At 35.6% G+C, this 12,761-nt stretch overlaps 1 pseudogene; it reads left to right on the top strand.

The window, feature by feature from the left end:
- Window positions 1–3,955: 3,955 nt before the first annotated feature.
- Window positions 3,956–12,761, top strand: part of LOC121419692 — a 40,227-nt pseudogene continuing 31,421 nt past the window's right edge.

The following is a 12,761-nucleotide window of genomic DNA, read 5'->3' as shown; positions in this document are numbered from 1 at the left end:
TACTTTTGTTAAAACTTTCATGCATGTCCAACAATCTATTGTATGTTTTACTGCTCCATTCGACCTTGTTAAGTGACCTTTGTTCGATCACACCAATTTGTCGCTTTTATTATCATTATTGAAGGATTTTATTAAAATTATCCATTCCCGCAGTCCAAAGACTGAATTGCAATGGTTACAATATATGTACAAGATAAAATAACTAATAAATTAAACACTTTGTTCGAGAAATAAATAGTAAATGAAATAGTTACATGCATGAATAATGTAGTACTGTTTGAAAGGATTATTAATGAGAAATAAAAGTGTATTCACTGGGAATAACAATGCAATCTAGGAAGTATGATATTACTTGAAAGTTATTAAAATTGAATATTATTATACAAGAATGCTTTATTTTGAAATTGTTTGTTTGTATATTGATATTGCACAGGTTTAAAATGAAATTGAATGATCTGGGTTAATATATGGTAAAATAAAATCAAACTAAAGTCATGCAATCTCTACTTTTCTTTTCTTTATTATCTAATAATCTGCAATGCTACCCAATGATTATGCCGATTTGTTGTTCTGCATTTCTTTTCCCCTGTTGTTCTTACTGTTTTTTGATCACCCTAATTCAATATCGCAACTCATTTATTTTTCTTGTTGCCTTTGCAAGGTCGAATGGAGGTCACTCTCTAATATAGGGTATTTATATTGCGCACATATCCCTTGTTAGGTGCTCAAGGCGCTCCTATATTACCTGGCTAAGCTAGGCGTTCATAGCGCACACAGCTTTTTAAAGGAATTACTTCCTACCGGTACCCATTTACCTCACCTGGGTTGAGTGCACCACATTGAGGATCAGTTTCTTGCTGAAGGAAATTACGCCATGGCTGGGATTAGAACCCACGACCCTCTGTTTCAAACTCCGAAGACTAATCCACTGGGCCCCAACATTTTTTGCGTTTATTGTGTACTGACAGGCTCTGTGTATTGACTGGCTGTTTCATATGTATTTTTATTCATATATAGTATATGCCTTGTTTGAATATTTGCATTTTTTGTCAATACATATGTCTTTTTACCTTGTATTTGCAATTCTGCCTTTGACTGCAACGGGTGTTCTTTAATGTATTAATATAGACATTTATTATATTATTATCATAACAAGTTATAACCCTTCACGCTAATATATATCATTATTATTAAATGACTATTTCCTTTTATTTATGTTTTGATTTTTTATTCTTCTTATATTCATTTTATCATTTATTTCTATCTATTCATTTTTGGAGGGGGGTGTTCTTCTTTTGGAATTGGATCTGACCATGCATCCACACAAGCAGACATTTTTATTCCCCGTAATCCATCGATCCCTCTGCGCCTTGGAATAGTTTACTGGATAGAAGGCGCATGATAAATGTTGACTGGGTGTGCTTATTATCATCATTATTAATATTATTTGTTTATCACGTTATTTGTAGTTCTATTTTGCTGTTGTATTTAATAGTCCGTGAATCGATGCTTTTTGTCGATGCCGTTTCATGCAAAACGCCGACATATTCGTCTTTTTTTCATTAGGCCTTGAATATTATAGTGAATCGGTTGACCAACGGTTTTTGGTTGGTTTGCTTGCGGTTCGTGTAAACATCAAATATCTGAATTTGTGTTAATTTGATAGCAAAAAAAAAATAAAACAACTTGTTATTCTGCTTCAATTATCAATTTTGTATATTGTTACTTTTGGCTTGATCTTCATTTGCATTTCGTTAAATCGTCCTTGATAAATATTGTTTGAAGTAAAAACCCAACATGAAGGATTTTAGATATACATGTATAGATACTAGGGAATAAAGTTCCTTGAAAAAGTGAACTCAGTTCCCCCAGTGGCAATTTTACATGAATAAGAAGTAATTGAGTCATCGGTTAAATCCCTGAATATTATTGCAATATTCTGTACTTATTGTAAACAAGCATAATTACCCGTATTCTAAAGTCGGGTTTAAAGGTGTGGTTTAAGTACGGATAGCCGGTTATTACATAAATCACTTACAGTAGAGATATCATATTTCAGCTCATTTGCCTTTCAAATCATTCACAATTCTCTAGGGAGTATAAATAGATTATTGTCTTCACCGTCGATGAATCAGAAAAGAGCACGGTAAACATAAGACAAATACAACTTAACCATGTTTATTAAAATGTAAAGGCCTGGTCGCCCCGCCCGAGCGTTGTTGGAGCGGTCGTGGAGCTGAGAGAAAAAAATCATCACCGCTCGCTACCGTTCACCATTTTCGATTTCGATTGTTTTTTGCTTTTTTTTCGATTTTTTCCCGATTTTGTGAGCGAAATTCGACCCTCTCTCCCTACCGCTCCACGACCGCTCCAACAACGCTCGGGGGGTGCGACCAGGCCTTTACAAAGAGTTGGGATTGATCCGATCAAACACAACTCCGGCAAGCCAGTAACTTCAAAATCTGTTATGCATGTCTGTTTAATATATTCTAGATATGATGTATATTCATACACATCATTCTCTTGAAAACCAAGAGTGCTTATTTGTTTACAAAGGATTTTGTGCACACTGACCTTAGAAAGAAGGAAACATTTATGGATTTCAATAAAGTTCAGGTAGGTCGGATAAATCGTAACTCTTCGTACAAGACGGGGTCCGTTCTTTACATTGTTGGCTCTCTCTCACTCTTCCATCACTGGTCCGTAACGTATTGATTGGTGCTCACTGCGGTTTATATTCAATTGGTCTAATGCCAATTTGTCTAATTACCAACTAGTTTACTATCATTTAGTCTACCGTCAGTTCGTCCACTATCCACATGATCCAATTACCATTTCGTCTGATAACCAGTTGGCTTAATACTCCATATATCATTTGGTCAAATCGGACTAAGTGTTAATTGTGCAAAACGAATACAAATAAAATTGGTATTAGACCCATTGTAGGTACCCAAAACGGGTATTATCTATATACGAAATGGCAATAGACGAACTGGTGATTAGACGAATTGATGATTTGACCAAGTGGTTGATAGACGAAACGTTGATGGACGAAATGGCTGATACTAAATGAAGGTAGACCATGTGATGAGTGGACGAGCGGGAAATACACGAATTGGCAATTAACCCTTATTACCTACATTGTGCTTTGGGGAAAGGTGCATGAAAAAGATCGATTGTATTGCTTTTACGACAATAATAGAAATTTCATTTGTTCAGCACTCATGACAAATTGCGTCCTAAGCGCTTAAAGAAAGCAAATGATAATTACTTACAATTCTTATGTACAACTTGAAGCGTTTTAGATTATACTTTAACATGTCTAACATGTCTAATGTGAATACCTCTCATTTTGTCACCTTCGAGAGTTTTAATTTATCTCTTACATGTAAGTCTCTATTGATATGCCACCAGGCATGGAGGAGAAAAAAAAATGGTTTTCATCAAAAGGACAAACACAATGATTTGAGCTACCCAAACAAAACGCTTCACGCATGGATATTTGCAACATGCCACTTTATTATTAGCATGATGTTGATCGCATGGTACTAGTCCAAGGCCCTCATATCACAAAGGCTTGCAATCAATCATCCATTTGAAAAGCCCATTTATTGGTTTTTCAAATGATGAGCTAATAATTGTTTAAGTGTCAAAACATGCCTAAGGCAAAAATATCTGAAGAGTTGAGAGAGAGAGAGTGAAGATTCTGACATTTTCCAAACGAAATTGCAATTTTGAGATAAAATTTTGAGGGATTTTGACATATCAATTAGAAGATAATTTGGTATTGCACCCTTTCTATTTTTCTTTGGTTTGAACATAATTTATTCAGGATCCAGTGTCTCCAAGACCCCGATATATCTAACCTACATCAAAAGGAGTTTACACGCCCCAAAAACTTGATTCCTACAAGAATCGTACTGGAAAAGGCGATTACTTAAACTTAGATGCATACTCTAATACGGTAGAACGCCATCTCTCTCTCTTCCGAGCTCGATGTTCAAAGTACCGCTTTGGCATTCGCTGCATCGATGAGGTTTGCTGGTTTGTTGCAGCGCTTGAGTGCATTCACCCACGAGCCCAACATAAGATCAGACAGTCCTTCCTATTCATCTATTCGATCGGATCGTCGGTGAACCTATAAGAGTCGGAATGCTCCCATTGTTCCTGAAACTGGCAACATCTCTATATAATTTTCCACATTCATACTATTTTGGTAATTTCCCATGTTAGACAGTGTGGTTTTGTTGCTCTAATCATTCGGGTGATCCTGTAATAAACGATTAATGTGTAGTTGTTGACTCGACACCTAGTCCTTAGAAGGGTGATAGACTATGGATGACATGAAAGAAGGAACCGAACTTGTTGAACAACCGGCTGGCGGCACCGAAGAACTCGGCGGTAAGGATGCGTTTTTCCAGGCAGCGGAGAACGGTGATGTGGCAACTCTGAAGGTGCTGTTGGCGAATCGTAATGAACTTGGATTTGACGTCAACGATCGCAATGAATCGGGATATACAGCAATGCAGATTGCTATCATGGAAGGTTATGTAGGTAAGTATCAGGGGGTGTTTCACAAAGATTTCAGTATGAATCAAAGTTGCACTTAAATGCCTAGTTGCCTGCGATCTAAAAAGAATAACTTCATTGGTCGGATTATGCCAAGAGGACGCGCACTACTGCGCATTGATAAATGAGAATGCGCGTTGAATATCATGTGTGCGACAGCATTTAAGTGCGTCTCTAAGGGGTTGTTGCAAGAAAATATTTGCGATCAATTGAAAATATTCTGTCGCAATTTTACAACTGATAGATCAACGTTAACTGTAGCAAATCAGATTAAACTTCTTGTTTCAAGGAGCAGATTAGCAATCAATCACTAATTTGCAATTAACTGCAAGAAATATGATTGATTTAGGGACCAAAAATTGACTTGCAATTGATCGCAAGTTTCTTGCAACACCCCATAAGTCATATCTAAATCTTTGTGAAACACCCAGATAATTTTTAAGGATTAGTATGCTTTGAGCACTTTGAAATTTGAAAGTAGGCTTTTCTCTATCAGCTACGTAAAACAAATGCTGGCACGTCGAGGGGGGGGGGGGGTGCTGTCGAAGTCACATCCTTTTGCCATATCATGTTGTATATTGCCTAATTATTGGAAAAATCACTATTTTGGAGCAACCGGGTATACATCCACATTAATTGCTTTGAACCACTTGGAGATGAAAAAGTAGAGTTTGTTCGACCAGATTTTAAAAGAAGCGACACATCGAAGCGTACCTCTCTCTGAAGGGGGGGGGGGGCTGTTGAAGTCACCAACCCCTTTTGCTTATATCATCATATTGCCAATTTATTTGAAAATTAACCATTTTGGACCCCACTGAAGCAACAGGGCGTTTCTGATAGATTGCCACTTTTACTGCCTCAAACTATTTGGAGAGGAAAGAATATGTTTTGCTCTATCAACTACATATAAAGAAGTGCTGGCAAATGAAAGTATACCCCCTTTCATTGGCAGTCGAAATCACCCCAACCATTTTTTTTTTGCATTTTTTCCTATTCAGTGGAGTACTAAACTTTTTGGAGCACCCATTGACAAGATTGAGGCAAAAAGACGTTTCTAATACATACACTGTAGGTCTGCCACTTTTACTGCCTTTAAACCACTTGGAGAGGAAATAGTAGGTTTTCCCCTCTCAGTTTGATATGAAGACGTGGCTCTACTATATACCAGAAACACAATTTTTTCCTAATGGGAGCTAAAAAATGACGAATTTTCCAATAAATTTGCAAGAGATGTAACTTCTACAGCCCCTTTATTGTGGCAACAATTCTTTACATGTAGCTGAAAGAGGAAAGCCTACTCTTTCCTCTCAAAGGAGTTTCAAGAATATGAAATTTGGTGTTTTATACAGCAGGAATGAATGGGGGCTAAAATGGTGAATTTTCAAATAATTAGGCAATATTGAAAAAGGGGTGGGCGACTTTGACAGCCGCCTAGTGGGCTCGCAGTTCCTTACTATGAAGCTGATATGGTAGTGCATATTCTTTCCTCTTCAAGTGGTTTAAAGGCTGTGATAGTGGCAGAACTATGTATTAGAACGACCTTTAGCCTCAGGGCATTTTCACCACGGATGGACACAGAGGCAAAAGATCAAATTGATATTCATGTCAAATGCTTTATGCTTCTTAATAATACACGACCTGAAGTTTCTGTGACATTTTTTCGGCTCTAGCAGCCATTTCTTTTTCAATATGGACGTCAAAGTATGGATACAAATTAGTGTTGAAAGTAGTTTGTTGATAAATATTTTGTTTTGACAGATTTTAAAGAATAGGTTTGATCATGATGTTTTCCCCTGTGATTTATTTTGCTATTATAACACTTTATAAAATCCAATAGAATGAAACACCAGTAATTCATTTATCTGATAAGAAAATGTTGATAGAGTATGCGATATGGTATGTAACGTCAGTTACCAATAACATGAACTTTTTGTCTCATTTTCCAGACAAGAGGATATATTATATGAAACTTGGTAGATTTCCTCCTTTGGTAGTACCTCTCCCTTCTACCCAAACATTTAAGACAATCAATAATCCAGCCATAGGCATGATAGGGTACCATTAAATATGTGTAACGTCAATTACCAAGTGGAAAATTTTAAGTCAGTTACCGATATGTAATGTCAGTTACCATGATAAAACGTTGGTTACCAATAATGAAATCCAAATGTGGTCAATTTGATGGTGAAGAAATATTGTATACTTGTTATTTAAGTCTTTTATCTACTTAAATCACACCAGAAAGAGCTTGCTATTAACTTTTAAAAGATATAGTTCACAAGGAATACTATGTAAAATTATGAAGGAAGTTGCATTCCCATCATGCAAAAGAATTACTGTGAAATTTTCAAATGTACATACAAGTACCTAATTGTTTGTATCAGACAAATATGTTAATACATGTATTTCCTCGGGGGAGGGGGTACCTTTTCCAACCTATGTTCTAAATCTGCAACATTTGATAACTTTAATTCTATGATGAATGGGGCTTTCCAGGGCCCCCTTTTTTAGTTTCTATGATTCTTTAGAGCATTGCCAGGCTAAAATTAAATTCCTGTTTTTTTATGCCTGTTAGTAGTGTAAATGTGTGAGACAATTTTTGTTTTTGGTTTACAAGTATAGATGGAAGGTGAAATTTGACAGTTCTTATCAATGTTGCATGGATCAACTATGTCTTTTTTTTCAATTAACAAATAGTTCCGTTTCAGTTTAGAAGCTGTAGTTTATATTTTGTTGACAGCTTAAAAAAGAAATTAGCAAAGAGAATGATTAAAAAAATTATTAAGAAACTTTGAATCCCACAGATATGAACTGGTTAGGAGACGAAATGGTCATAGATCAACTGGTGATGATCGGACCAAATGGTTGTTCAACGAAATGTTGATGGACGGAATGGCATTAAACGAAATAAAAGTAGACCATGTGGTGAGTAGACGAGTTGGCAGTGGACGAATTAGCAATTCACCGTTCCTCTTTGGTGTAACTTTTTTTTCGAAATGAAAAAGTTCTTGTGATGCCTATTCTGAATCAATGATGATATGAAGGTGTTAATACTGGTTAAATTAACAAAAAGTACAGCTCTCAATTTCGAAATACTTCTCTGCTCTCAGACTTGGTTGTTTATCATTCGTCTTTGCTTTGTAGATGAAAAAGCGAGAAAAATAACAAAAATAAAAATTATGAATGCCTGATTGCATAGATCACGGTGGAATGAATAGAAGTTATGTGTTTTTTATTACGACATAGGCGTGAAGGTAACCAGCACTTCTTTGACCTAACACATTGAATTGATTAAATCATTTTTAGACCGATATTTTTATTAAACCCCTTTTCACAGATACATAGCAAAAAATGTGGTGTTAACCGGTGTACATAGAGGACCACACCAGTTATTTTACACCGGTGTTAAATTGGTGGTGTTAGTTTTACACCTATAGGTGTTATTACAACACCCTTGGTTGTTACATTTACACTCTTTGGTGTTATATTTAATCGCTAGGGTGTAATTTTAACACCTCAGGGTGTGGTCTTCTATTAACACCAATTGGTGTCAGTTTTAACACCGAAGTTTTTACAGTGTATGGATATATTTTGAATGATATCCAGCCTCTACACTCTACAAAGTGAAATCTTAAGTCAACAATAAAAGGCTGGGGGAGAGACAACCTATTAACAATATTACATTCGACCTGACATAAACTTTAAGGTGAATCCAATGATTTAAGTGTTGGTCAAACCATTTTAAGAAGTAAGTGCAACATTTAAAAAAGGCTGGCACTCCAACTTTTCATTTATTGATTATTTCATTTTCTTAGAGCGTAGCATGGACAAACCGTTTTGTTGCTGAAATCCCATTGCCAAGCGTGACCCGTTGTTATTACATAATCCTGTCACTTTGCTAGATCATTAACTCATTCATTGTTTAGATATTTCCTCCATTAATGTTTATGAGGGATTCATTATTATGCATAATCTTTGCAACCACCAGCACAGTTATGAATGCATAAAAGTGAATGCATTTAAGTGCGCAGAAGGGCATACAATAATTAGGTATTAACAATGAAAAAGATATCGGCAAGTTATTAAACAGAAATAATCCCATGTACAATGACTTTGGATACTCTTACCGTAAAGGTAAATAATTGGAGAGTTTTTATTTTTCAGATTGATTATTTGTTTATTCGTTTAGTCATATGCTTGTTTACTTATTATACAGTATATACATATTCTTTGGAAGTAAATAAAATTGGGTATGCTACACAGCAAAAACTGTGGTGTTAAGCGGTGTACATAGATGACCACACCAGTTATTTACACTGGTATTAGATTGGTGGTGTTAGTTTTACACTTAAAGGTGTTATTACAACACCTTTTTATTGTTACATTTACACTCTTTGGTGTTATGTTTAATCTCTAGGGTGTAATTTTAACACATCAGGGTGTGGTCCTCTATTAACACCAATTGGTGTCAGTTTAAACACCACAGTTTTACAGTGTAGAAAGCATGATTCCCCATCAGTGTTTTGGAGCAAGAGTACATCAGATGATGAGCGGAGACTGTGTATCAGAATGATATGTGGGGAAGAAAGAATAAACCGACGGATGTTAATAGTAAAATAATTTGATTTCAAAGAAGCAAATTCATTCCAAGAAGAGTTTTTACAATGTAGTATCATGAAGACCGACTGAATCAAACTCTTTCTCACACCTAATCGTCTCTGCGTATAATACCTTGATGCGTTTAATATTCAAGTATTGTACACCTTTATATAATATCAGAACAAACACGTCTCTTGTGAACGCCCCGAAAACCTGTTTTTCCTTTGTTACCTATTTGCGAAGAGTACCACGGGGACAAGGTCGATGTCTGGTTTTGTGAAGATATTTCCGAGTGAGGATAGAGGCCACCGTCTTTTCAGTCCGCTCCTTTCATTTCTCAACTGGCCAGTGATTTGTAAATAAAAATTGCATTATTTTATTAAACGGTATTGTTTCGTTTGGTACCGCCGAGTATTGAAATCAACCAAGGTATTTTTTTTTCTTTACCACTTTACTATGGATTCCTTTCCCCATTTTCTCAATTATCACCAATCCCTATCGCTGCTATCATGATTTTCGTCTATATTAGTTTCTAATATGACCATAACATGCAGTGATGTTGTATAAATCAATGCATGACATGGCCCTAACAAACTGAAAGAAGTGTTTACAACATGTCACCTCGCTACTGATGACTGTGACAAGACATGCTGTAAAGGATACATTGCGAAAACCCACATTCAGCATGTTCAGGACAGATTCGTACAAGCATAGTCCTTCCTTTTTAGAAACTACAGTCATGCCAGTATAAAACCAACTTGAAAGTTGTATTAAAATGTCATCTATTTTGCAAAGTTGTAAATACTAGCTGAAATCTATGGTATCTGCAGATGAGATGTAAATAAATTCCTAGGATATATAGCATATGTAAATTTAAAGAAAACTACTATGCCTCTTTTTTTAGTTATGGTACATGTCAATATATCATTTTTCAGCGGTCTTGTGAGCAATCAAAGTGTAGTAAAAAATGTAAATATTATATAGAAATCGTTGGTATCAATGTTGACTGGTAAACATTCTCCCACTTTTGATATTTGGTAATTTTATTTTCTTTCTAATTTATTGTTGTTAGTTTATCTGAGTCAAATTGTCAAAGTTTATTATAAATGAACAAAAGGCCGAAGGATACCACTGATTTTTCTTATAACATGTTTATGCCTGTACAAATTGTGTATTTCTATTATGTATTATATCTTGTTTTCACTTGCCTATTATTATCAATGATACTGTTTGTTATTCTTTCTTTTGTTAACAGAGCCACATGGAAGACCACTAAGTTGGTGATATATGCCACCCTGTAAAATACCACAAATGCATAACTTGATGAATTTTTTTGTTGTGATATTACATAGATATAACCATCACTCTGTAGATTAACTATTTTGCTTTATAATCACCATAATTATTGGTAACAAGGAGTTTGGAGATCAGAGGTATAGGTTTTATATTGCCTTCAGCTTTTGGTCAAACACTACATGATGCGCGCCATGACTAGTAAATAACTCTAACTTTAAATTGCCCTGGCATTGCTCTGGGGAGGGGGTGGAATCCTCTTCTCTTATTTGATCATCCTAAACGTCTGATGTCTGAGTCTTTAGAGACAAAGGTGTTGAAAGTGGTGGGGTCAGGCTCATCACCTTTTCATCACGTTTTATATGGAATATATGTATATATATATATATATATATATATATATATATATATATATACATACATATATAATATGATATGAGGCTACAAAAGGTATATTACATTTAGCAGTAGGAATTAAGTTGGACTTTGAATGCAAGGACCTTTTCATACGTTAGTTTCATCTACTCTGATACTTAATTGGAGTTGCTATCATCGCTAAGTCCTTGGGCATGCTCTATGATAAATCTGTATGATTTTCTCACCTGGATTTTTTGAATACTCCTGCTCATGAGTGAGGTCATAAAAACAAACCAGGGAGATGGAGGGAGATGCAAACATTGAAAGAGTGAACGAGAGAGGACAGGGAGAAAGAGCGAGAGAAAGTGATATGTGCATATTATTATACGCAAATGCACATTTGTGTGTGTGTGTGTGTGAGAGAGAGAGAGAGGGGGATGAGCGCTGTGCTTATTTTCAATATTGTATCTTCAGCACATTACAGAGGCAGTGATGTCTGTTTATGATTTTAGTGTTCCTGTATACCACTATGTAATATTTTCCCATTTTATAAAAAAACACACCTTTTTTATACTGTGCTATAATGCTTATAAAGAACACAATAATACACACTGCCTTCCATTCTTTATATGTGTGTGCCTCGCCGTTCAACTATCAGACGATGACGATGATGTACTATGATGTAAGGCATGCGTTATAGATTTTTCTATTATTGATATGTTTGCATTTGCTATGTGCATCCAAAGTATCATTGAAAAATCTTAAGGCTTTTAAGTTCGTTTAGGTGAATCGAGCAAAACAAATCACAACAGAAACCACATAGATATAATTTGAGATATTTTCTACCCTTTTCCCAAAAGCTTCAAGCGTTTTTTTTTTCTTCTTGATAATGGCACTCTCTAGAAACTTATTTTCCCTTCTATATAATAAATTTGAAGTACAGACAAAAAATGTCCCACCGATCACCCTATGGGTGTGCATTACGGTATTTAGAACTCTTCTTCTTGGTTACCATAATATTTGTCAGTTTTTTAAGTTGTGTTATTATTATTTTTTTCTTTTTTGTAGGGGATTCTGTAGCCACTTTGGTTGATTTTAATTCAATTAAGTTAACATGTTTTTTCGTAATTCGTTTCTGTTTAATTTTTTATATGATAAAGAGCTACGATTCGCCGCCGCCGTCGTCGTTGACATCCATTCCTCCCTGTATACGATGGTTTTCGGAATTTAGGTGTTACACTTTTAACGGGTCTGTGGTTTGAGCAGAAGTGTAGCAAACAAACACTCTATTCAAGGATTTAGCATCAGATCGAGATTTTGTTAAATGTTTTGTTTTTTAATATTTGAGGACGCAGGGCCTATTGCTTGGAAATCAATTGAAAGTTGAGGGGGAAGGACAAAAAATGAAAGGTATGGATTCTTACGAAAGAGCCCTGTCCTCGTACCATTATGGAGCAAGGCTGGTCGATGGGTGAATACTGTGCGTTATTTGAATCTTGCGTAACATGAAATGGGTTTAAAAAAAATGTAAAAAAATGCCCTTTCTGAACAGATGTTTTAACATGTCAATATCGATGGTGATGGAGAGATATTCTCTCCTGTCGAATTATTCCCCATCATACATCGACTTGGTGGGATTTTGTTTTATTTGTCAAAGTCCACTTGTTTAAAGTTGAATGTCGACATGGCGAGATACGTTATCATGCAAGTCGGATTGTGCATGTTATACTATAATATCGCTTTGGTCGAAAAAAAAACATGACAAGGAGAGCTACGTTGAGGCCGATATATCTTGCCCAGCTGCCTTTCATGATTCTTATGATGATGATTGTATACATTAGTCATGAGAACGTAAATTGTATTTTTCACCAGGTTTCCTTCATTTTAACAACTTTTCCCATTCCCAGACGTTAGAAACCACTCGGATGTTTTTTACCTGAGAA

The sequence above is a fragment of the Lytechinus variegatus genome, chromosome 8, assembly GCF_018143015.1.
Source record: "Lytechinus variegatus isolate NC3 chromosome 8, Lvar_3.0, whole genome shotgun sequence".
NCBI classification, from domain to species: domain Eukaryota; kingdom Metazoa; phylum Echinodermata; class Echinoidea; order Temnopleuroida; family Toxopneustidae; genus Lytechinus; species Lytechinus variegatus.
Note: the sequence above shows the minus strand (reverse complement) of the source record. Positions and strands in the feature narration are given on the sequence as shown.